General features: G+C 42.5%; 1 protein-coding gene across 4 annotated transcripts in view; it reads right to left on the bottom strand.

The window, feature by feature from the left end:
- The window catches only part of LOC119503463 (SH3 and multiple ankyrin repeat domains protein 2-like), a 236,632-nt gene that overhangs the window by 186,442 nt on the left and 24,980 nt on the right, over positions 1–25,210 (bottom strand). The gene's annotated exons all lie outside the window — the stretch shown is intronic.

The following is a 25,210-nucleotide window of genomic DNA, read 5'->3' as shown; positions in this document are numbered from 1 at the left end:
ATGACAGTTTTTCCTCTCCAAAATTTAGTTTTGGAGCGTTATTTAACCTCCTTCATGACAAGCTAGTATTTTTCAGACTTTTTTCTGACTCTTTTTAAACATTTTTCAGATTTTTTTTCTGACAAAAGCCCTCCCACATTCCCATATCTGGAGGTCAGAGGTCAAGGGACCCCTTTGAAAACGGCCATGGCAGTTTTTCCTCGCCAAAATTTAGCTTAAGTTTGGAGCGTTATTTAACCTCCTTCGCGACAAGCTAGTATGACATGGTTGTTACCGATGAATTCATCAGGTTTTCTTCACTTTAGCTTTAAAACTGAGCCCGCTACAACCTAAAAATCTCAAGTTGCGGATAGCTGCTTTTGGTGCACCGCTGCATGCGACGCACTGATCTTGTCGGTTAACGGTTAATGATTGGTAAACGAGGGTCGGTTATCGGTTACAAAAAAAAAATCTAAATTAGCATCCCCAATTTCATCCATTGTTTCTCCCAAAATACTGATTACTACATGTTTATGTTAAAAAAAATGGAACTCATGATTGAAGTATATAAAGCAGCTCATCAGTCTGAAGTTTACAAAATAATATGTTAATGTTTGATTAAATGTTATTAGAAGATTAGACGTCTACAGTGCTTTATTCTACCAGGTGATAAATGATGGTAGAAGGGTTTTTTCATGTGTTCATGGAGCAACAGAAGAGTGTACTCTAATCATTAAAGCCTCTGTGGAGATGTCAGCTGCCACACTACATACAACTGTCTGTAAGATCCCCATCAGTCTTCATCTGTTATCATCCTACAACACATTCAGACGTCCACGCTGATCAAACAGCCTTTAGATTTGAGTGCTGAGTGGAAACCCTCTTCTTACCTCTGATCAGTTCACGCCTCAGCGATACAACTAAAAGCCACCGAGACGTGACACCGCTTCATGAGAGGAACAAAAAGTTTAATAAAGACATTTTAATAAGTAGGAGGATATATCATGATTGATCACCAGCCGTGCAGCACGTTGGCCTCCCGAGTGTCAAACTGGGAGGTGGAACAATAGCAATAATACGGCGCTTATTAAAAGCTTTGTTCTAAATACATCTTCGCCACTTCATTATTTGTCCCCCAGCCAGAGCTGGCAGAGCTGTGACTGAAAAACAACCTCATAATTAATCAAATGATACCGGCTGGCTGATTATTATGGCATTAATAAGATTCAGACCAGATGAGGTTTAAGTTAAGCGTGTTTACAGTCGTCTTTTTAAGACGACGTTGTTGTCACAGTTAAAGTATGAGCTTTCATCACACAGATCCAGTTACAATTTGATGAGCGTCTTCTTCTGTGGTTTAACTATCTCATAAACTGAGGTATGCAAGGAGGACAAAAGAGAGTGACCCCACACACACACACACACACACACAGGAATGTAACAGGAAGTCCTCCCCTAAACGTGTTGACTTGTTTTCTGTCCTGCAAACCGAAGAAGTGGATTCTGAGCTACTTACCGGCAAACACACAAATCATCATCAGAGTATCATTTCTGCTAATCTACCACCTGCTGCTTTAATCAACACAAAAATAACACACACACTCACACACTCACACACTCACAGTGCAGAGCTGTGCTGAGTGGGTTTGACAACAACAAATGGATCATCTGTAGCTTGTGTTTCTGCACGGCACTCACCCTCCTCACATAAAACTAGAGAAAAAGCAGCATTGCTCTCGTTGGTTCAACACTTAAAACCACTTGTGTTATTATTATAATTTTATTTATTATTATTATTATTTTATTTTTATTATTATTTTATTTTTATTTTTATTATTTATTATTATTATTTATTATTTGTCATTATTATTTTTATTATTATTATTTTAATCTTGATTATTATTATCTATTATTTTTTTCATTATTATTTTTATTATTTTTATTATTATTATTTTTAATTTAATTTAATTAAATGTTATGCTTGTTTTCTGTATGTGTGTTTGGTATGTTTGTGAGTCTGTCTGTAGATGTTATAAATGTATAAATAAATAAATAAATAAATAAATAAAAATACACACTAGTGTTTAAATTTGAAACAAAGTGACCTCTCGTGTCTGTTTTCTCTCACGCTGGGCTTCCAGCCGTGATGTGTTTTTGTTCCGTCTTCTGCACGGCGTCATACCACACTGTTTCAGAAGTGGAGCGTTTTGCCTCTGTGATTTGCAGATTTGGTCATTTTTCCTGGATATTTGTGCTTTAAAGTTTCAGTAGGCAGAACATTTTTGGCATAATTGGACAGAAATTCCATAATAACCTTTCAGCATATTGTAATTCAAGTGTTCTGAGAGATAACTAGACTTCTGCTCCTCCTCATGGCTCTGTTTTCAGGCTTTAGAAAACATAGCCTGTGACGGGAGACTTTGACCAATCACAGGTCATTTCAGAGAGAGAGCAAGAGCGTTCCTGCTGGTGGGCGGTGCTTGGTATTTACTCAACAGATCTCAACATGGCATGATCAGCACTGCCTAGTTTGACCGTTTGATCGGAGTTCACAAGTGATTGACAGCTGCTCAGAGACGGCAGGCTCCAGATCGGCTTTGATTGGTTGTTTTCCTCCGGTCTGTGAAATCTTGCAGATGTCATTAGGAGCACCAGAGGAAACCAGAGAGACATGATTTCTTTCAGATTACCTGTCTCATGCACTACTGTCAGGATATAGTGACCATTTTTTTAATCCTATTTGCTCCATTCCTACCCACTGCAGCGTTAACCAGTCGGCTACGTAATTAAATAGTTTATTTTTTGTCTGTTTGAATTGCGTTTTTTTGTTGTTATTTCCTTCTTCGTGTTGCTATAGCCTACAGAGAAAGTGAAGACCGTTAAAAGTCCAGATGTGAACGACACCGATCAAAGATTTGTGGCTGTAATGATGTGATACGTTATCTGGAAAATTGACCGGATTCACTAGCCGTTCCACTTCCTGCCTGCAGCTCTAAAAACTACGGCCGCCTTGATCTCGTGAGGTTATCGTTACCGCCCACGTGTGCATGACCTCAGAGCAAACAAGACACAACTCTAACCGGCATGCATTGCGCCGCGAACGCTGGTGATGGATTCTGCGCAGGATCGATCTCCAACGAGCCTATTGTTTGATATCTGTGCTCGAGGCTCCTGATTCGACCCCCGCTAAATGACTGTAAATGTAGACTTTTTTTTTAATAAAGAGAACAACTTTTTGGCGTCTGCCGCTTATATTGACTTGATATTCATTGGTTGCCGTTTCTGGAAGCACGGAGGTGCTGCCAGGTGAAAGCTTTGACGCTGGCTAAGCTGTTATATATGTGGTCATACAGTATGACTATTACTCCAAGCCAATTGGAAGCTTTTGTCCCCTTTAAGTGTGCCATCGCCATCGCCATCATTCAGGGTCATTATGCCCTCCAATTCCTTCCCTACTGACCTGGACAATCAGAGAGGAATGGAGTGACTTCCCTGCTGAGATATGGGAGGAGAACAGACGAGTGCTGAGAGGAAGGAGAGGAAGGAGAGGAAGGAGAGGAGGATATAGTGATGTTTTTAAAGATGAGAGTGGAAAGCTTGAGCCTCTAAAGCTGAGTGAGCAGCAAAAGCATCACGTATCTGAGATAATAGAGGGACTGACTTCCAAGCTCAGTGGTTGTTAAAGTTAAATATGGAGACACCCTGCTGTGCTCCACAAAAAGGATGACTGTAGCGTCAAGTAGGGACAATAAACTGCTAGTTGGCACATCTCTCAGATGGCTGGATGTTCAGCTAAATGACCGTGGGCATCCTTGGCTCTGAAACGTTCCACTGTGATACATCTATATCTGAGAGCGTGGCTTCACACCCCACTCCCCCATCTCTTTCTGCTATGATGCCTGTAAGCCTCTCTGTCGTCTCCGCGTTGAGAAAAGAAGAAGAGCACACGAGGACACAGATGGTCCGCCGCCGTTAAAAAGAAAACACACAGTCTGTGTGCACGGCCGTGTGCGTATTTGTGAATATAAGCAAGAGAGGGAGAAATAGAGAGAAAAGAAATGAGCATACTCTTCATTTCACAGTGAATAATCACTGTGCCAGCTCGAGAGTGAGTGCCCAGTGTTACATGGACATGCACGCCTTTTCAGGACTGAAACTGTGCAACTGCAAAATTGCATAGAAGCTGCAGAGACTCTGAAATAGCTTCAGATAAATCACGTTTGGCTTTCAACTGTATATTTTCTTTAGGCTTTGATATATGATGAATCTATTGATGATTTCTGCTTTAACTTTTGATTCAGGTTGACTTCTTGTGATCTGGGCGGTTGCCTGCAGAGTTTAAAGGACCGGTGTGTTGCATTTCAGGGGATGTTTTAGCAGAAATGGAATATAATATTCATAACTGTTTACTGTATAATCACCTGAAACTAAGAATCATTGTGTTTTTCGTGAGCTTACAATGAGCCGTTTATATCTACCTATAGGGAGCGGGTCCTCTTCACGGAGTCCTCCATGTTTCTACAGTAGCCCAGAACGGACAAACCAAACACCGGCTCTAGAGAGAGACTTTCACGTTTTCATGTTACCTGAAGGTTAACACACTTGTGAAACAGCTGTAACGTGAGCCACAGCGTACAACCAACACATTCTCACTCCCAACTCGTCAAATGCTGCTGTCTGGTCAGTGCCCTTCAGCATTGGAGACTGACACACAGGACACCCCTCTTGTGTTACTTTTGCATGGAACAGGTACGGCGTGTTAATATACGCTCGTTACATGCATAATGTCCTTTCAAAATAAACTTCCGTTTTCACACAAAGTTAGTTTTAGGCAACACAACCCTTAGTTAGAGTTAGGAAACGGTCGTGGTTGACGTTAACTTCACTGACGTATGACTCACGTGACCACGGAGTGACTAACAGCTCACATGGCTAGCGATCACATGACTCACGGGACTGAGTCACAAAAATAAGTCACCAATTACTACTACTACTTTTGCGTTTTCCCTCTGTTGTCTAACGCAATGCCACTTTTGTCATGTCATCAGATGGTTTCCTTAATACATGTCCTAGCCATCTCTGAATATCCTCATGACCTTTCTGAGGCGGGTACTGTGAAAGCTGGAAAGCTTGCCTCGGTCTCTTTCAGTCATTCTCCAGCACTCGGCACCATATAGAAGGACAGATAGTACACAGCTGTTGTATAACTTTATCTTGGTGTTTCTAGTTATATGTGTCGACTTTGAGATGTTTCAAAGTCTTAGAAATGCTGTCCTTGCTTTTCCTAATCGGGCCATAATGTCTCGGTCAACTCCACCATCTGATGTTACCCGGCTTCCGAGGTATATGAAAGATGACGTACTTGTCAGTTGTTGTCCACTTAGCGCTATGACAGGTGGTTCTTTTATGTTGAGGGGCATGACTTCTAGGCAACAAAACTACTCGGTTAAAAAACAGATCATGATCTTTGTTAAAATAATAACGTAACAACATAACATAACATCTGGAACAACATAAACTGTTGTTAATAAATAACAACCACCTTTCTTTCTTACTTTCTTACGTTACAAGCGTGAAATCAACGTTTAATTTAGATTTCACACGGGACATGAACAGCGGTCTCCTGGGTGTAAGTCCTGTGTTTGTTTGAACCCTCCACGACCCATCCCGCCCGCCCTCACGCTATTAATACTACATCACCCGTCGACTAACGCCGTGGGTGGGTTTACATTGGAGTTAGCTGGAAGCCCGGTTCATTGCTTACAGTCATGCGTCGATATCTAATGCCGAGGGGCACTCACCAAACGGTGGTACTTGACGAGTTGGGAGCGAGAACGGGTTGATAAAACCGTGGTCCCGCTAGCCGCTGTCTGACATCCGTTTCTCCTAAAGTAGTGCTATTATGGTTAGGATGGCCTCTGAACGAGGTGAACAGCGCCAAAACATTTCTTGTTCAACGTTCAGCTTAGCTACAACCTCTCGTGTCACTTCTGGTTATTGTTACACCACCAGTGTGTGCTTATGCGTGTATATACGAATGGCATGCTACTACAACTCAAAGCACCCACTCTGAACAGGAATCTCCAAACAATGATGTTATCTTTAAACATGAACCTCACAAGCCCGAATAAGCTGTACTTGTGAATCATTAGGCTGACTGCCTTCTTTTCTTCCTTCTTAACTCAAACGTCTGTGAGTGAAGAGGCCTTGTGAGTGACAGGCGGGCTGACGGCAGTAATCATGAAGCCATTCATGCTCCTGTGCGTGATGCATTGTTTGTTTTGGCTCGAGGAAGCCGGGCTGTACCACTAAAATCTGCAATCCCGGTTCTATTCATGAAGATCCCACTTGCGCCTATCTACACTCAAAACAACTGAATTTCTGTTTGTTCATTTGCATGACAGTGCCGACGCCATTTCTCTGTAAATGTCAGAGGTAGCAAATAAGAATAGCTTCTATTTGAAGACCCTGTGAGGCTGTCATTATTAATAGTCACCTAGAACTAAAGGTGACTAGAGATACATTAATAATGGACTGAGCATGCAATTACACGTTACAGATCTGAAGTCTCTCTCTCTGGCTTTTGCTTGAATCACAAAGTAAATTGCACATGATGGGAAGCGGTAGAGATAGAACGGCTTTCCATCTCCGCCGAGACACATAAGTAAATGGTACATGTAGAGAAGTGCTGTATATGCATGCACACATAGTAAATCCCACAAGGTCAGCAGACACATTATTGGGTCACAGTTTGCAGTCAATAATGTTGTTTACTCAAAGAGATCAGAAGCAGCAGACGGGAAGAGTCGATGATGACAACGTATCTGAAATCACTTACAGGGGAAACAGTGACTGAGCAGATGAGCTGGTGTTAAATAACGATGGAGACAAACGTCTGTGAGCTTTTACATCTGAATTCACCACAGGTACTTTGAAGTTTTTTGCCGAAGTAGAGTAATTACTGTTATAAACAAACACCATTAAACACATAAATTAAAAAAGTGTGGATACGCTCGTGAAGACCTTCGATTCAGGGATGTCATTCGAATTGAAAGTTTAATGGAATTCTTCAATTATACACATGTGGCCCAGTTCTGCCTACATCTGGAGGCCTGTCGGTGCTCACTGAATATTCATGAGAAACTATATGGAGCTGAAGAGGAAACAATCCCACATGCCCTGAAAATGAGGCCTCAGATAGACGTATGTGTGGGTGAGAGTGTGTGTGCAGTGATGTGGGCTGTGTGATTGTAGGTATACCTCGTATACGTCAACTGTGAGTCTCAACACACTTTGGTCCAGAGTGAAGAATCTTGAACAGTAGTGGATGAATTTCAATACAATTTGGGACAAACATTCATGATCCTCTGACCTTTTAACGAGTGCCACCAACAGGTGAAATGTTTACTTATCCAACACTAAAATGTGTATAGTTCGAATTCTTTACAACATACTAATCAGGGTATCTGCAGGTTTCAACAAGTCAAATTTAAGACTTTTTAAGACTTTTTTAAGACCACTAGGAATGCAATTTAAGACCTAGAAAGTACTGAAGCACATTCCTTCCAGCAGTTTCCCAGTCTTTGTTCCAGGTTTTCACAGTTTTATAATAAAATAGATAAATATAATGCTAAAAAATGAAATGGAGTTACTTAAAAACAGCAGACAAAAAGTACCTTATAAACCTGGATAAAAATGCACTGTTGACTGTTTTAAAATTTGAACTAATATGTGTTTGCAACCCAAAATGAAAATATGTTCAAGTTTACATACAGGACTCCATCCAGGGTCTCCAAGAAGGCCGAATACAGGCTGTGCATATGCACAGACAACAGTCAGAGTTTTCCCCCCCATAACCTGAAGACGTAGGGAGGCGACCCTCTCGTCCACCGGGGTAAACTCCAACGTAGCGGCATTCAGCCGGGGATTTGTGAGTCAGGGCCATAGGGACACACAAACCTCTCCCCCATGTTAAGGTGATGGTTCCCCGAGAGGCAAGATAACGCATTTCATTTATTAAATGAAAGTAACGTTAATGAATTTTTAAGACCTTAGATCTTAGATCTAAGATGAAACTTACAGAAGGGCAAAACTCGCAGAAAAAGTCGCATTTACAAATCCGTCTGCTACTTCAGCACCACAGACAGCGCCATGGACTCATCAATACAAAGCACAGTTAGGTCACTGATATTTCAGCGCTGTGGTTGGTTAACTAGGGGAATGGCTTTTGCACTCATATTGCCCACTGTTTAACATGCTAAATAATGTTAAACTTTAGCATGTTACCATGCTAACTGAGTGCAGGTTCACATGCAGCCTTGTTACAAGCTACATGCTACCAAGGTGCTACATGTTGTAAATATGTAGGCTAAGTATTCTAACATGGTAAGTGTTACATGCTAAACACCATTTTAACATCCAGTCCAATAAACATTCACACTCAGCTCAGCAAGCTACAAAAGTCGTTCAATCATGTTTTTATTAACTGAGGAACAATCAGTTAATAAAAAAATCAGGTCTTTTCTCTCTCGACTTCTCGAGAATGTTATTCATACTTTATATCATCTCCATTTGATTAGTTGAATTCATTGTATTCAAACTTAGGACACATAATTTAAACTTTGAATACAGTTATTTAGTGTTTCATCTACAACTACATGTAAACTGAGAGAGGTGGTATAATGATCTGGTTCAACTGTAATTGAGATTATTTATCGTTGGTAATTATTTAAAGACCAAAATTAATTTCAATTGTATTTTCAGAGGAGCTTTCTCACTAGTATGAGCCCAGCATCAGCATCACTAAGACGTTTAGGTGTGTGTGTGCCTCCTTTCTTATGACAAGTTGCTATCAAGCAAACAAAACACACACACACACACATTGAGTGTTTTAATAAACGGCCTGACAGGAAATTGAGCTGCCAACAGAGACGAAGGCTCAACAGTCTCCGGGGAGCAGGTGTGTGTGAGTCAGCGTGAGCCAAACCGATGTCACAAAGTGGAAGGCAGGACGACTAAAGCTGGAGCTGGAGCTCACATCTGGCAAGTATGTCAGTGCTGGTTAGATAACAACGCTAGAGGCAGAATAAAGTGTCTTCTGGACAACTTTCTTACACAAACATTTTGACCTCCTTGTATTATTATTTATTACTAGGCATCACTGGGGGTTTTATATTTTCCATTTAGATTACTGATTGTAGGACAGTAATACCCAATTTCATGTCCTAATGTCCATTTTGCGGATGATGTTTTATTGTGTTATGATATTTATGAGATGATCGCTTCAGATTGAAACAACAATTCTACAATAAATATGCTGTGGACCTGTGTTGGGATATTCGCTTTGAGTTACTTAAGCAGTAATAAATAAAAAAGGAATTGTGGGACTCAGAGACTGGTGTTAAGAGAAAGTCACTGAAGTCCATACAGTTTTTTAATCAGCACTACTAAAGTTCTCTGACATCGTGTTGAGTTGGGTGTCTTTGCGTTTTGGACTGACAAAGCGAGACATCTGAGGATGTCTTCATATTTATCTAATAGGCTGCAATGTGTTAAAGTTTGTGATGCACTTTCCAGTAACTTGAAGTTTACTATGGGTGTTCTACAAGGGTCAGTGTTAGGTCCCCTAATATTTAGCCTTTATATAAATGATCTTCCTCAACATTGTCATGATGTAGAAGTGCAAATGTATGCAGATGACACTGTTGTATACACACCCGCAAAAACAGCTGAGTTAGCAGCTGCCAAGCTAACAATTGCGTTGGAACAAACTCTAAAAACAAAATAATAACTGCATTTTCATCACTGTACAATACTGGAGAAATATAATTCACTGAGCTTTGAGAATTTTAGACTATTTTCAAATTTGTGCCTCGTTTATATAATTCTAAATGCTTTGGCTCCTCCTCCACTGCGTGATTTTGTGCATTCTTGCTCAGTAGATTCTATTACATCCTTAAGAAGATCTTCTATGCAAGATTGTACCGTACCATTTCGCTGCACTGCATTTGGGCAAACAGCTTTTTCTGTAAAAAGGCCACAAATCAGTGGAACACCAGTGGAACAGCAGTGGAACAGCCTGCCTGACGATGTGAGGAGCTGCAGCTCTATCAGCATTTTCAAAACCAACTTAAAACGTCTGTTGAAAGCTGCTCAGCTCTATACTCACTGATCTCTAATTCTACTACATGGTCTTCATGACTTGCTTTTACTTGACAAGCATACTTTGTGATGTGCTATTGTGTGTAGCTGTTTATTGTGTGTTTTGTATGTGCTTTCTTGTATGACTCTGTAGTATGTATCTTTGTTTTGACCTGCCAAGGGACTACAGATGTGAATTAGCTTAAAGCTATAATCTGGTACGGTGCATCAAATGGTGACATTTATGTTTTAAACTGTACATGGTCCCTTTTAAATGAAAATAAATAAATAAATGTCCACACATCAGCACCACTAGCGGTGAGTAATCATCCCACCTTATGTAAAACCAAGAGGCTGTAGGTCACCCAACAAGCAGCTGCTGCCAGTGTCTGCCTGACGTCGGCATGTGAACCACAGTTATTGATGTAACAGCTCAGTATCATCTCTACCTCATCACGCTCCTGTTTGGGCTTCATTTTACTTCAGAAGTTGCTCATTTCTTCCAGGATCATTGTGGGGTCACAGACCGTTGTCATGGCACTGGGGCTCGGCCTCGTTCACTTATTATTATTATTTGCTTTGGATGCGTATTTCAGCTGAATGCCTGCAAGGTAAAGAGACACAAACCGTGCAGCAGGCATGCCCAGAGCGAGGCCAAAACAAACAGATGAGTCAAAGCTCTCTAAAGAACACAGCTTGTTTTTCTTTCTCTCTCTCTCTCTCTGTGTGTTCTGTTCTCTCTGCATCCCCCTGGCCATTGTTCAGCAGCGAGCTGCATCTCTTCACATGTTTGGTTATTGTTCAATCACACACCGCTTCTACCACCTGCCCACTCCTTTAACACACCATGCTGGATAACATGTTATATTAAAATGATCTCCACAGTAATATCCAGTCCATCAGCCCCCCCACAGCCATGCAAAAATATTTAACTACTATAAAGCTGCTGCTTAAAAATTAGCACTGAAATGTTGAAGGGTCATACAGACAGATAATGGACCTCTTACAGTTCATTTTAGGATCTAGGACCTCATTTAGAGAAGCACTTCACTCGTACCGTGGAATTATTCAAATCGTGTCCTGCACATGATTTCAGCAGTTTAACTTTCAAGCTGAAACTGGAGCAGAAGGTCGGGTAGAATGAGTGAGTGAGTGTAAAATATACGAGAATAAAGAAGCATTCAAATGCAAAATAACAAACGTGAAGACGACGGAGTAGAAGAGCTGCTGGCGATCACATACAGGTGCTTCCCTCACTGTGTTTATCCATCTTGTGAATGGCTCATTGGCTGAAATATGGTCTCAAAAAATGTTTTAAATGCTAGTGTCCATCAAAAATAATCCACTGCAGGGTTTGTACAAGTGGCAGTTATGTATTTAAAATGTCCAACGCGTTGCGACCGACATGGATCTCCATCAGGGTTAACACAACAAAACAACAAACTTACAAAGAAAGCAAGAAAGGACACTAAAAGCAGATATTGAGGAGCGTCTCCACCTGTCTTCTGGTGTAACGGGACATACTGTATACCTCAGGTCTTTAGAGACCAACACACCATCTAATTACTTCACTTCATTCAATTTAGCATAAACCAACTGCTGTTCCTATAAAACCTTTTAGCCACACTAGAGGCAGCAATGGCAACAATTATTGGATAGATTGGCATGAAATGTACAAACACTCATGATCCTCAGAGGATGAATCCTAATGATTCGATCCTTTGGTGACCCCCTGATATTTCATGAGCTGTCTCCTAAAAATTACATTCCCATAAAACAAAACTGCATTGTGAATTTCAGCTGTAATATGTGGTTAGTGCTAATTTGCAAATGTTAGCATGCTTACACACTAAACAACTAAAGACGTTGAATGGTGAAGCATGTTAGCAGGCCTACTTACTCGCCTCACAGAGCTGCTAGCATGGCTGAAGACTTTTTTTATATTCATCAAAAGACATTTACTTGAGAGTACTGTGCTGACATATTTGTGTTTGGTAAGTGCTGGTTGTTAAGCTGTTAGAGTAGCCTATGTGTAACACAGTAGAATACATATAGACACCAAATATAATAGGTTACATTGAAAAATATTAATACTTTTATAATAACATTTGTTGGCATAAATGATTAGAAAAAAATAATTATTGGCAACAATGTTTATGGAGTTATTTTTGTTAATAATGAAGGTTCTGGCAAGCAATATCATTTTGATTTGAAACTCAGTCTGTGTTACATAAATCATGTGTCACAATCAGGGTCTGAAATTAGCACCCGCCACTCGCCAAATGCGGGTAAATTGTTGGTAGTGGTGGGTGAAATCATCAGGACATCCGCCTCTTTGGCAGACAGGGAAAACGCTAGCGATGGTAACAGAGAACCGTAGTTGTCTGATTACTTGACATCTCATGCCTCCGTGACTATCGATTCCTCTTATTGATGCCCTCCGACAGTTACTCTGCACAATGACGCATACTCATGCCGTATCATGTTTCAGTTTGTTTAGGACCGGAGACACGGCAGAGAGAAAAAAAAGCACTCAACAGTATGACGCTACTAAACCTGAGGAGAGTTAGTAACGTTAGCTGTTAGCAGCCGGTGGGCAGCACAGTCCTGATTGGATAAATACAGGAGATACAAACATTAACGGAGGTGCCATTCAGTTATTGTTATGAGACGTTCACAGTCTGCTCAGCAAAATGACTATTGGGTGAAGGTAAATTCCAACGTTATCATGATGTGTTCAAATGTAATCTCGTAAAATGTAGTTTTTGGTGAGAAACTTGATTAAATCCAGTTGTTTGAAGATGTATTCACATCAATATAAAATAGATATTAAAGAGAGAATTATGACCTGTTTAACTTCATAACAACTTACCAAGATTGTTTTTAATCAAAGCAAATATTCAAATATTCATAATGATTTGAAATGTGTGTTTTTATGCAAACAACCACTATAAATGACAAAAACAAAGTACAGTACTGTGTACAGTAACCTCCCTCCCCCCAAAACAGGGCTCCCCCAGAAGCTACGGTGTAATTCCAACACTGTAATTTACCGTGTATATAATGTTTTATATGTAGAATATATTGAACATAGAATGACAACTGATCTAAAATGCTTTTCCTTCATTTAGCACAGAGATTTCAAAAGTGGCAGATAAAAATACTTGTCTGCAACAGTGACAGGAAGTGAAATAAGTTCATTTCAGAACCTGGTCACAAAAGACCTGAGGAAGTATGTAGGACTGTTTGAAACACCATGCACTGAAGGGTGAAGTTTACAGTTTCTCTTTCTAAAATCAACCATCTTGAGTGGATGAAGACGGGGACGTATCTGCCTTAATGGACCACTCAGATGTCAGAGCATCAACCCACGGAAGATTATTTTCATCTAAACTGAAATGAATAAAAGGTTCCCTCTTTTAGACGACTTCCCAACATGTAAACCAGGAACAACAAGTGAACATCAGTGAGTGGAGGCCAGAGCAGAAGCTGCAAGAGGTCCCGCCACGCTGTGGTCGCTGCATGAGCAGAATGATTTTTCAGTCAGGTATCATCACTGCAGGGGGGGGGAGGAATAAGTGTGTCATCACTGGAGCAAGCACGCAACAAGTCCAGCCTCTACCACAGCCTCTACCACAGCACATCAGTATCAGCCGGAGCAAAGACGGAGGGATCAATACGCCTCCCAGGAGTGACAACCTGAGTTATACGGCCTCTCTGCCTGTGGTCAGTCAGGGCAACTGTTGGCCTGGAGCACAACGGAGCTGCTTCCAGTACAGAAAGGACATAAATCATCTGTGAACACTAGTGAAGGTCAGAACAGCGGTGTGTGTGGATGCCCCTCAAAATACACAGCGCTGGAGCAAACCCCCAGCTGGCACGCAGCTACTATCACATCCGCAGCAGAGACAGAGAGAGTGCATGTGAAGCTGACCGCGGACGATGTCATTCATCTCAGCCTGTCGACACGAGAGGTGATTGAATCCATCTCGAGGTGACGGAGGTGTCGACTCAACTTGAAAAAGCAGAAGGATATGTACTCTTAAAGTACATATTAAAATAAGGAACGCGATACTACCATGCACACATTATGACACCAGTCTCACACTATGGCCTCTAACATTAGTGATGGCTGGAACGGTTCACAAAATTCACGGTTGTGTTCATATCACGGTTTTGGGGTCACGGTTTTCGGTTCGGTTCATTTCTGTTCCAGCGAGGAGGTCATGTTCTGATTTCAACATGCTTTTCATTTATTACTGTGTTGCTGAAGTGTCGGCGAGAAAGAATATTATAGCGCGGCTCAAGTAACGTTACGTTAATCATATGCTGAAATCCAGCGTCCTCCACGACTGCATAAGGCTGCATATCTTTCACTATAAACCTCCCGATGCTTTAGTTGTGTTTTTACCCCATCTGAGTCTGAGTCTGCATGTAGAGGCTGTTTAAATGCTGCGGGGAGAAGGCACCGCTGCTCTTTCCTACCCGAAGTGTTGTCGCTAGTATCAACCACACGTGTTGCACAGTGCTTACACACAGTCGCCGTTTTATCCAGCACAAAATCCGTAACGCTCCCGTACAGCAGAGCCAAACGATGCTGGTGGATCCTCTGACTGGACTTTATCGACTGTTGGCCTGGAGCACAACAGAGCTGCTTCCAGTACAGAAAGTACATAAATCATCTGTGAACACAAGTGAAGGTCAGAACAGCGGTGTGTGTGGATGCCCCTCAAACCCCCGGCTGGTACACAGCTACTCTCACATCCACAGCAGAGACAGAGAGAGTGCATGTGAAGCTGACCGCGGACGATGTCATTCATCTCAGCCTGTCGACACGAGAGGTGATTGAATCCATCTCGAGGTGACGGAGGTGTCGTCTCAACTTGAAAAAGCAAAAGGATATGTACTCTTAACTGGACTTTAACTTAACTCTTGACTGGACTTTATCGTGTCTACTCGCCTTTTCCTTATCTGACTGAAAGCCGCACTCTGCACTGTACTTCATTCGTGAAGGGGGCTGGGTCACGCTTCATCAACACATGTGCAGTAATATCTGGTCTGCACTCGCAGAAATTGAGCCAATAGCAACGCACGACCGCAGCTTCAGTTACACAGCGCATGTGTTATACCCCGCACCTCAAGACCCATGTCCAAGCCTCCTTCAATTAGCCTTGACTTCTAACTATACTTGAAAATATACACAATCGGTCTCATAACTTATTTCAAATGAACCGAACAATTCATAAACGCCCCGAACCGTGACTAGTGAACCGAACCGTGACTAGTGAACAGAACGGTTTGGATTTTATAGCTGAACCGTTCCATCCCTGGTGATGGGTGGAAATGTTGCCATTATTTTGTAAAGCAGAGGAGGGAATAACATCACAGTACAGTGTATCGTGATATGTATCGTATCGCCAGATCCTTGCCAACATGCAGCCCGATCCGATCGCCACTCACTTCCATCCGTTTGAGTTTGTTTTGCTAACGTTGCCCATTGCTGTTTGTATTATAACCACAGCCCTTCAAGGCATGCTTTCTCTGTGATAATGAACTTAACCAACCGGAGCACGAACACAATATTAAAGTGAGTCACACATCAGGTTATCAGATCCATTTAGGTAATTATTCATTCGGTGTAATAGAGTGTGTCTGGCTGTGTGTTGATCTAGTCTTAGTTTAGCCAGAGGACATGTAGAGAAACAGAGCAGAACAATTTCATACCATATAACTACAGCACGTCTACTCCTCCTTCCCCTGAGACACAGAGTTAGATAATGAACATGTATATTACATTACAGCCCTCTCCTTTAAAAGCATATGCTTGTTCAAATGAATATCTGAGGTTGCATCAAACTTCAGGCTCAAAGACTACTGCATTAACAACACAACCAACACAGATATTGTCCAGAAACCCTCACAGGTACTGCATTTAGCATAAAACAATATGCTCCAATCATAACATGGCAAACTGCAGCCCAACAGGCAACAACAGCTGTCAGTGTGTCAGTGTGCTGACTTGACTATGACTTGCCCCAAACTGCATGTGATTATCATAAAGTGGGCATGTCTGTAAAGGGGAGACTCGTGGGTACCCATAGAACTCATTTACATTCACTGATCTGGAGGTCAGAGGTCAAGGGACCCCTTTGAAAATGGCCAAAAGTTAGCGTGACAGTTAGGTTTTAGTTTATTATTTAGATTTTCTATTTTCATATGATACCATTATCTTCACTCTAGCTTTAAAACTGAGCCGCTACAACCTAAAAATCCCAAGTTGCGTTAATGCCTTAAAGAAATTAGTGCCGTTAAAATGATTTTGCGTAACTTTATGTCTTTTGAGCACATTGCTAGAGAACATGACATACCTAAATCTCATTTTTTCAGGTATTTGCAAGTGCGTAGTCTGGTCAAAAAGCTTTTTGTTTCCTTCCCATCTCGCCCGACAGATGTTTGGATTGAGGAATGTTTAGATTTGGATCCTCTTGAACGTGGTCTGATATCTAGACTGTACAGTGAAATTCAAAGGGTGGCATCGCCTTCACTGAACCATCATCAGGGAACAACGGGGTAAAGACTTTGGAGCTGATTTTTCAGATAAAGTTTGGCAGTTTGCAATTGAATGGATCCATTCAACATCTATCTGTGTAAGACATGGATTATTACAATTTAAGATTATTCACAGACTCCACTTCTCAAAAAGCAAACTAGCAAAGATGTTCCCAGGAACGGACCCAACTTGCTCCCGTTGCCATCAAGACGAAGACACCCTCTACCTTTATCACATGTTTTGGACTTGCCCAGCCCCGGTTCCACTCTGGACCGCTATCTGTGAAACCTTTTCATATATCTGTGATAAAAAAATACAGCCAGACCCAACAATTGTGATATTTGGGGTAGCTACTCCAGAAGTCTCACTGTCATTGGTTCAAGCTGACGCACTGGCTTTTTCCTCACTACTAGCACGAAGGCTGATACTGTTACAGTGGAAATCCAACAAGCCACCATCACATTCTCAATGGATAGAAAGTGTTAAGACATATTTAAAGCTAGAGAAATTTAGATACTCTACAAGAGGCTCAACGAAGAGGTTCTCTTTTACTTTGAACATGAATATGTATCTCAACAGCAGATGTAGGTTCCCCATCATGCTGTGCACCTTATGTCGCTTGGTATGTTGTTTTGACTCCATATACTCTGTAAATTCAATAAAAAGATTTATACTAAAGGGATTTTGCGTCAACACGTTATTAACACCCTAATATTAATAACATAGAATGTATGGTAAAGAAAAAATGTTAGCTATGTCATCAACATTATGCTGATTCAGAGACCTCGTCATGTGAGAGGCTTCTGGTCGCTTTATGACTGGAACTGATAACGCTTTTAATCCAGACCACATCTTAAATGGGAATAGGAGTCTGAGGATATTTTGATTCTTCCACAAGTCTGCTGATGGACTTTTAAACCATCTGGGAGAGATTTCTTCTCTAACGTCATTTTATAGGAGCTGGGAGAGGTTCAGACGTTCGACATTCAGCCGGCCTGCAGAACGCTCCAGAAGATTAGACTGGAGCGGGTTCAGAAGACGAGGCAGAGTCACCGGGACTGTGGGAAATATGGGAGGATTTCTGAGGGTCACTGAGAGACAAAAACACGCTTAGAAATGTACAGAATGACATTCTTTGTCTTAACGTGTTCTAATATAACATCTGATTTAACGTGGGCTTGTTTGTGCTTTACAGAGCGTTTGATTCCATTCAATAGAATATATTTCACTAACTGATTCTCTTTACTCTCTTTATTGGCATGCAGGGCCACGGGGGGCTGGAGCTTATCCCATCAGACCCTGAATGCAGGAGGACACTGTGGACACGCTGCCGGTCCATCACAGAGCTAACGCAGACAGACACTCACACTCAGACTCACACCTTGGGGCGGTTTAATGTCTTTAATGTTACACTCCAGCGGCTTGTTTTCAGGCGACAGCTCCACAGTTGAACCGTGCTCCCTCCATCTTTCTGGCCCACAGCCCCGTTCTCCTGTCTCACTAATCTTTTTCATCACCAAGGTTTGGCGTGTTTCCATATACAGTATGTCTCATAAATCCAACAAGTCCTCCTAACTAAATGACAAAATACACAGTTTGTCATTGCGAAATGATCCGTATGAGTAAATGAGTAGTTTCTGCCCCTCCAGGCAGCACGACATCCTCAGTCCTTTCCAAAACCACTACAGAAATGTTTCATGTGCTGTTCAGCCACCGATATGTTTAACCATTCATTATTGGATTTATTTATTCATCTTGATTTGACATCAAGTCTTTTTTGAGAATCATCTCTCTTGAATTTGTGCGTTGCTCTTTTCATCGTCATCTTCATGTGGAGTTTTCAGTGTAAATTTAACTTTTTTTTTTCTGACAACATGATGCCAACCAGAGGTGTTGTGGTGCCCAGGATTGCATATAAATGTTTCTGAACCTGTGTGCCAACGGCTACATGAACAAGCATGACGACAAGAAGTTCTATGGATCGGTTCTCTCGTGCATGGTATTGCCTCATTTGCTGTGTCACTTCTTGTGCGTTTTCATGACAAAGCCTAGTTTGGACCTCATCTGGGATTCCTCCTGGTGAAAGATCTTGTGACCTCCTGTCGCCGGTCAGTCATGTGGTGTGAAAACCACAACGGCTTCAAGAGTCCCGATGACAACACAGCTAGTCGTGTAGTGAGAACTGAGCAGCGATCTGACCACTCTGAAAGTCCTACAGTGTGAACTTGGCTTTAAACGCGAACTACATAATATCTCTGTTGGACATCATCGTGGTGAGCAGGTGGGCTCCTATAATTACTTGGCAATACAAATGGAAAATGAATTAAATGGAGTGCCCACGTTGATTATCTGTGTGCTGGGCTGGCTCAGAGACCTCACTTCCTCTGCAGACTGTGACTGTCTGGTGAGAGAACTGAGATCATGTTTAACATCCTACAACGCTGTGCTGGAAAGCGTCATCAGATATGGTATGGCATCCCGGTGTGGCACCCTCACAGTCCACCTCAAATCAACAGCATGGTGAAAGCAGCAATGAAAGTGACGGGAGAAAGTTCCTTTAGATAACTCTGAACAGGACTCTGAAGGAGCCATCACATATTCTGGACTCTGAATACAAACTATTACCTTCAGGGAGACGTTACAGAGACAGCCAATGTCAAAGCAACCGCTTCAAACTTCCTCCCCTCCCGACGTCTATAACACTACTCAAAAAGAAAACAGGTTAAAGCTCGTTCTTGGAGTTCAGAGGAAGGAGGAACTGGTGAATTCTGTCTGGTATCATGTCTTATGGCTTTTACTAGGGATGCACCGATAACACTTTTTTTCAGACCGAGTACAAGTACTTACATTTGGGTACTCGCCGATACCGAGTGCCGATACGAGTACTTCTCTGTGCCAAAAGACCCACGCTCGGGCGAAGGTGCTTCCCGGGGCCGTGGCCAAAGTGTCACTGGGGCGGACTGTCCTTAGTGCGCCTCAGCCGCGTCGTGCCCCCAGGGCGGGGCTTCGCCCACATAAAAGGCGCCAGGGGTCTGCGGCGATGTCGGCAACCCACCAAACCCGTCTTGAAACACGGACCAAGGAGTCTAGCGCACGCGCGAATCAGAGGGTGCAAGCAAAACCCTGTGGCACAATGAAAGTGAGGGTTGGTGCGCGCCGGTTGAGGTGGGATCCCGGCCTCGCGGGGTCGGGCATACCACCGGCCCGTCTCGCCCGCACCATCAGGGAGGTGGAGCGTAAGCGCGTGCGATAGGACCTGAAAGATGGTGACGAGAAGTTAAAGTCACGCTGCCGTAAAGTGGTATCGTTGCCGTTGTATCGGAGCTGTTTTGCGAGTACGAGTACATGAGCACATGAGCAGACTATCAGCAACATTTTCTCTCTACCTCTCTAATAGTTTAGTCTATAAGCAACATTTTCATTACATAATGTAGGGATGCAACTACATATTATATTCTTCATCGATTAGTCTCTTGCTTATATGTTCACTTCATCAATAAAATGTGCATAATAGTGAAAGATGCAAAGTGACGTCTTCAAATGTCTCGTTTTGTCTGACCAACAGTCCAAAACCCAAAGATATTCAGTGTACAAGGATATAAAACTGAGTGAGAATAAGAATATGTGGCGCTTTTGCTTGATAAATTACTTAAATGATTCATTGATTATCTCATTTTTTATTTCTCTGTCAATCATTTGAGCACTATATCTGGGTGAATTCTGTCTACGGTGGCTTCATGAGGAAGGCAGAGGAAGAGGAAGAGGAAGAGGAAGAGGAGGGTTGATGGTTTTTCACAGCAACATATGGGGAGAGTCTCCTGTTCCCTTTGTGATACATGAGCTGTGACAAACAAGGTCTGCAGACAGCCAGCGCCTTCTGGACACATTGCACTCTTACAAAAGGGCATGCAGCCACGGACATGTCCATATGTGTGCTGCACACACACACACACACACACACACACCTTGTGCAGTGAGTGACAGCCTCAGCCGAGCCGTGTTATCTATCCTATTCCGTGCTGTCAAATGAGCAGCGATCGCAGCGATCGGCCTGCCTCATTACCCCTCAGCGGCTCTGATACGGTCACTGTTTGTGTGTCTGGACCCTGAAGCCTCTCTCTATCTTAAACAGGTTCACCTCAGATTAATGAGTATACGCTGCTCACAGATCGGCTTCTACTTAGAGAGCAGAGTGGTGTCTGATGAGGTGAATCACACCTGTGATTTCATCCATGACACCTCCTGACACAACACTGTAGAAATGAACCAGGCTCTGTGATATATCCCCCCCTTTGAGGATATCAGATTACATTCAAATACAGTCCTGACAGCTTAAATAAATTCACCAATTGAGCTCGTTCTCTACTTCTGACAAATGTGAAGGCCTGGTAATACTTCAGCGTGATACAAAGCTGGCTGTGAAGGACCCACGTGACTCCTCCGAGGTCTCCACAGAGAGGGGATTTGGCTGAGAGGGAGAAAGGGTCTCTGGGCCGAACACGCTCCGTCTGCCGCTCTCTGCTCTCCACCGTCTCCTCCAGTCCCATAAATCCGTCCCACTGGGTTCGATGTTGTAACAGAAGGCAGTGTAGCAAACTGGATAGAGACCTTAATCACTGCAGTCCAGTCTGGTCAGAGCGTTGTTTAGAATATCTCAACAGAAATATCTTAAAGGGACTGTAAGTAGGTTTTTACACGTATGAACTAGGGCTGTCAAAGTTAATATGATAACACGTTAAGCTAAAGTGAAGATACTGGCATCATGTGAAACTAGAAAACCTAAAGAATCCACTAGTACCAACCATGTCATACTAGCTTGTCGTAAAAGAGGCTAAATAATGCTTTTTTTATGCTATATGCAGTACCTGTGAGGGTTTCTGGACAATAGTCATCATTGTTTGTGTTGTTAATTGATTTCCAATAATTAATATATACATACATTTAAATAAAGGAAGCATATTAGCCAACTCCCATGTTGATATGATAAAAAATGTGCTTTAAATTACGAGAATCATACGATTAAATATTATAACCAATTGACAGCCCTAACATAAATGTTTTTTAATAATTTTTTATGTCAATGTGTGAACAGGTTGTACCCTAACCTAAAAAAATGAGACCTTCCGTGACTTTCTGGGTTTCCTCTATCAGCCTGTAGACTGCTTTTAATGTGAAGAACCCCGGCCCATTTATACCGGGAAAATACAACGGATGTGACATCATGCACGCTCGCGAGTAGGCTTGTCGCGGTAGTCTGTGTCACCGGTGTTACACGGTGGTCGGGCACACACCGATTACATCACGCCCCCACCGTCCCTTCGCTTTTTCTTTTACACAAATGAAACCCATTTAGTTTATGTTGGCGTATCGGCGTCATGTTATACGATAATACGATACGATAATACTTTATCGTCAGACAGGTCTGAAATTTGTTTTGCATAACAGCAGCTCCGTTTGCAACATCACAGAAAGGACAAATATTCTATTGATATTGTGTTTTAGCTGCTAATGTTGCTAACGTTAATCAACATGATGCCTGTCAATCACGTTCAGTCTCGTGTGTGTCGGAGCAACAGGACGCTGACGCTGTCATTGACTGACGGCCACAGGTTTCACTGTTAACAAGCAATGTCTGTCCCTTTAAATATGAGCACTGTGTTTACTCACTTTTTAAATTCTATTCTATAAAACATGAAGTCCATCAGAGAGAGGGAGAGATAATGAAAAGCATCTGATGAGCCTCCCTGAAGCTCATAAATACTAACTCATTCTGAGGAGGAAGTCTGGTGGAAGACTTTCAGCGGTTTACGGCTGTACAACATCTGAAATGACATCAGTTTAATTTCCTTTTTCAGGGCATGAAATATTAATTTCAGTAGTAATTTTTGGGGTTTAATGAGAAAGTTCAAAGCTGTAAAAAAAAAAATTAATAACGTGCACATTCATACTACTGCACAGATGGCAAATTATTAATAATTATTATTACAATGTCATCAATGTTCATTAAACACATTGCCAGTAAACACAATATTGACATATTATTACCAATGAAATATCATCACACTATTATATATTCATGTGTCTTGGTTCTGGTCACCTGATGAATGTTAAGTTCAATATTCACTTTCAGCTCTGAGGGGAAATATCTGACTAGCTCTTTGTGTTGCTCTCACTCTATCTGTCTGGCGTAGAGAGGAGGTCGTGTTGCTCTGACTATCTATCTGGCGTGGAGAGGAGGTTGTGTTGCTCTGTCTCTATCTATCTGGCGTGGAGAGGAGGTTGTGTTGCTATGGCTCTATCGGGCGTGGAGAGGAGGTTGTGTTGCTCTGTCTCTATCTATCTGGCGTGGAGAGGAGGTTGTGTTGCTATGGCTCTATCTATCTGGCATGGAGAGGAAGTCGTGTTGCTCTGGCTCTATCCATCTGGCGTGGAGAGGAGGTTGTGTTGCTCTGGCTCTACCTATCTGGCGTGGAGAGGAGGTCGTGTTGCTCTGTCTCTATCTATCTGGCGTGGAGAGGAGGTTGTGTTGCTATGGCTCTATCGGGCGTGGAGAGGAGGTTGTGTTGCTCTGTCTCTATCTATCTGGTGTGGAGAGGAGGTCGTGTTGCTCTGGCTCTATCTATCTGGCATGGAGAGGAAGTCGTGTTGCTCTGGCTCTATCTATCTGGCGTGGAGAGGAGGTTGTGTTGCTCTAGCTCTATCTATCTGGCGTGGAGAGGAGGTCGTCTTGCTCTGGCTCCATCTATTCAGCGTGTAGAGGAGATTGTGTTGCTCGGCTCTACCTGTTTTGCTTTTCTATTATGATGCTCAAAATGTGCGTAAAATAATTGAAAATCGGTTATTGACACAATATCGTCCTGATCCTGTCGCCTGTTTGAACTGCAATAACACTAAAATGATGAAAGCAAGACGTATTTAAAATCTCCTTGTGACTTAAAGTCAAATCACGTAGCAAAGGAGGACGAGTCAAGTGTTTACGGACACAGAGACACCGGATGTACCTGATGAGAACTGAACCCTATTAACCCCTTACTCACATAGACACTTCCTGAGTGTGACCTCAGCTACTTCCTGTTCCCTTCATGCCTTCAGTGTGTTTATAATCATATTATTATTATTATGAACCACGCTGACATGAATCCACCCAAACGGGCCTCCGCCTCGCCGAATTCTTCCTCTTCGCCTCCCTGACTCATCATGACGAATGGCGTCATCCCTCCGTCCAGCCCTGCTTTCCCTTCCTCCCTCTTCTTTACACACTGCTCATGTCTCCGTAGATGAGACGGCGTAAAGAGGCCAATACACAGCGGAGTTCCTCCAAATTGAGAGGAGTCTAAATGGAGCGTAGTAGGCCATCCTTCTTCTTCTTCTCTCCTCTTTTTATCTGCCCCGTCACTCTCTCTGCTCTGACTGAACACTTATTTCCCCGAGAAGCAGACGCATGACAGTAAGTCAACTGAAGGCTCAGCGGCTTCTCGTTGCTCATTCTCCTTCAGTCTTTCTGAAGGTGTTCACAAGCAAAGTTATGTTCCCGTACAATCAAACTACATTCTCAATCACGCTTCCCATCTGGTTGGCATGGAGAGGAGGTCGTGTTGCTCTGGCTCTGTTTTTTTTTTGGTTACGTTTTTCCTTATGTCCTACTGTAAAGGACAGAGGGTGTCGTATCCTGTACAGATTGTAAAGCCCCCTGACGCAAATTTGTGATTTGTAATTTTGGGCTATACAAATAAAATTGACTTGACTGAATGAGAGAGAGAGAGAGAGAGAGAGAGAGGTAAAAGAGGAAATTAAAGTTATTCTGCTGGAGAGGATTTCTCTCATCTCTCCCGATCTATCTCTTGATAGCTGTATGTTCGTAACATATTGCAGAGCAGAGGACTATGATTGGAACAAGCTTCATCGTCTATAGAGGCACTCTGTGGTTTTCATATTACTACACCAACCTGACTGATTGTTACTCTAAATGCTCAGTAAAACAGCTTCTGATTGGTCGACCGACCAAACTCTCAAAACATTTATTAAAGGGACTGTTTGTAACTTTTTAAGCGTATAAATGTAGCGGGTCGGCACACATGCGCGTTCGCATATGCGCGCTCGCGTGTAGCCGGAGCCTCGTCTCCGCTGCCTGCTCTCCTTCACTCAGACAGCGCGCGCGTTCTCGCTGTCTCGCTCCACCTCTAGACGTGAACGCGCGCTCACTCCACACTGCAGAAGAGTTAGTTTAGCTCTGAGAATATCTAGTGAATGTTCAGTGGACGTTTGTGCAGAAATAACTGCTGCAGCTCCTCCAGACCAACAGAGGTTTCCCGTGTCTTGTGAAGTGACGGGGCTCCTCAACGAGTTACGTTATCATCTCGTTACCGACCGGGTGGCGGTGTCTTCGGCTGCTGGCTGCGGTCGGGAGGTGATAACGTAACTCGTTGAGAAGCCCCGCTGCTGAAGCCTGCGCTGAGCAGGAAAAGCCAACACTAGGATCAGCAGTGATTCATGGAGAGACCTTGGTCTGGTCAGCTAACATTACTGCCAAGCAGCTGAAAT

The sequence above is a fragment of the Sebastes umbrosus genome, chromosome 2 (genome assembly GCF_015220745.1).
Source record: "Sebastes umbrosus isolate fSebUmb1 chromosome 2, fSebUmb1.pri, whole genome shotgun sequence".
Classification (NCBI taxonomy): domain Eukaryota; kingdom Metazoa; phylum Chordata; class Actinopteri; order Perciformes; family Sebastidae; genus Sebastes; species Sebastes umbrosus.
The sequence above is the reverse complement of the archived record's forward strand: the minus strand, read 5'-3'. Positions and strand labels throughout refer to the sequence as shown.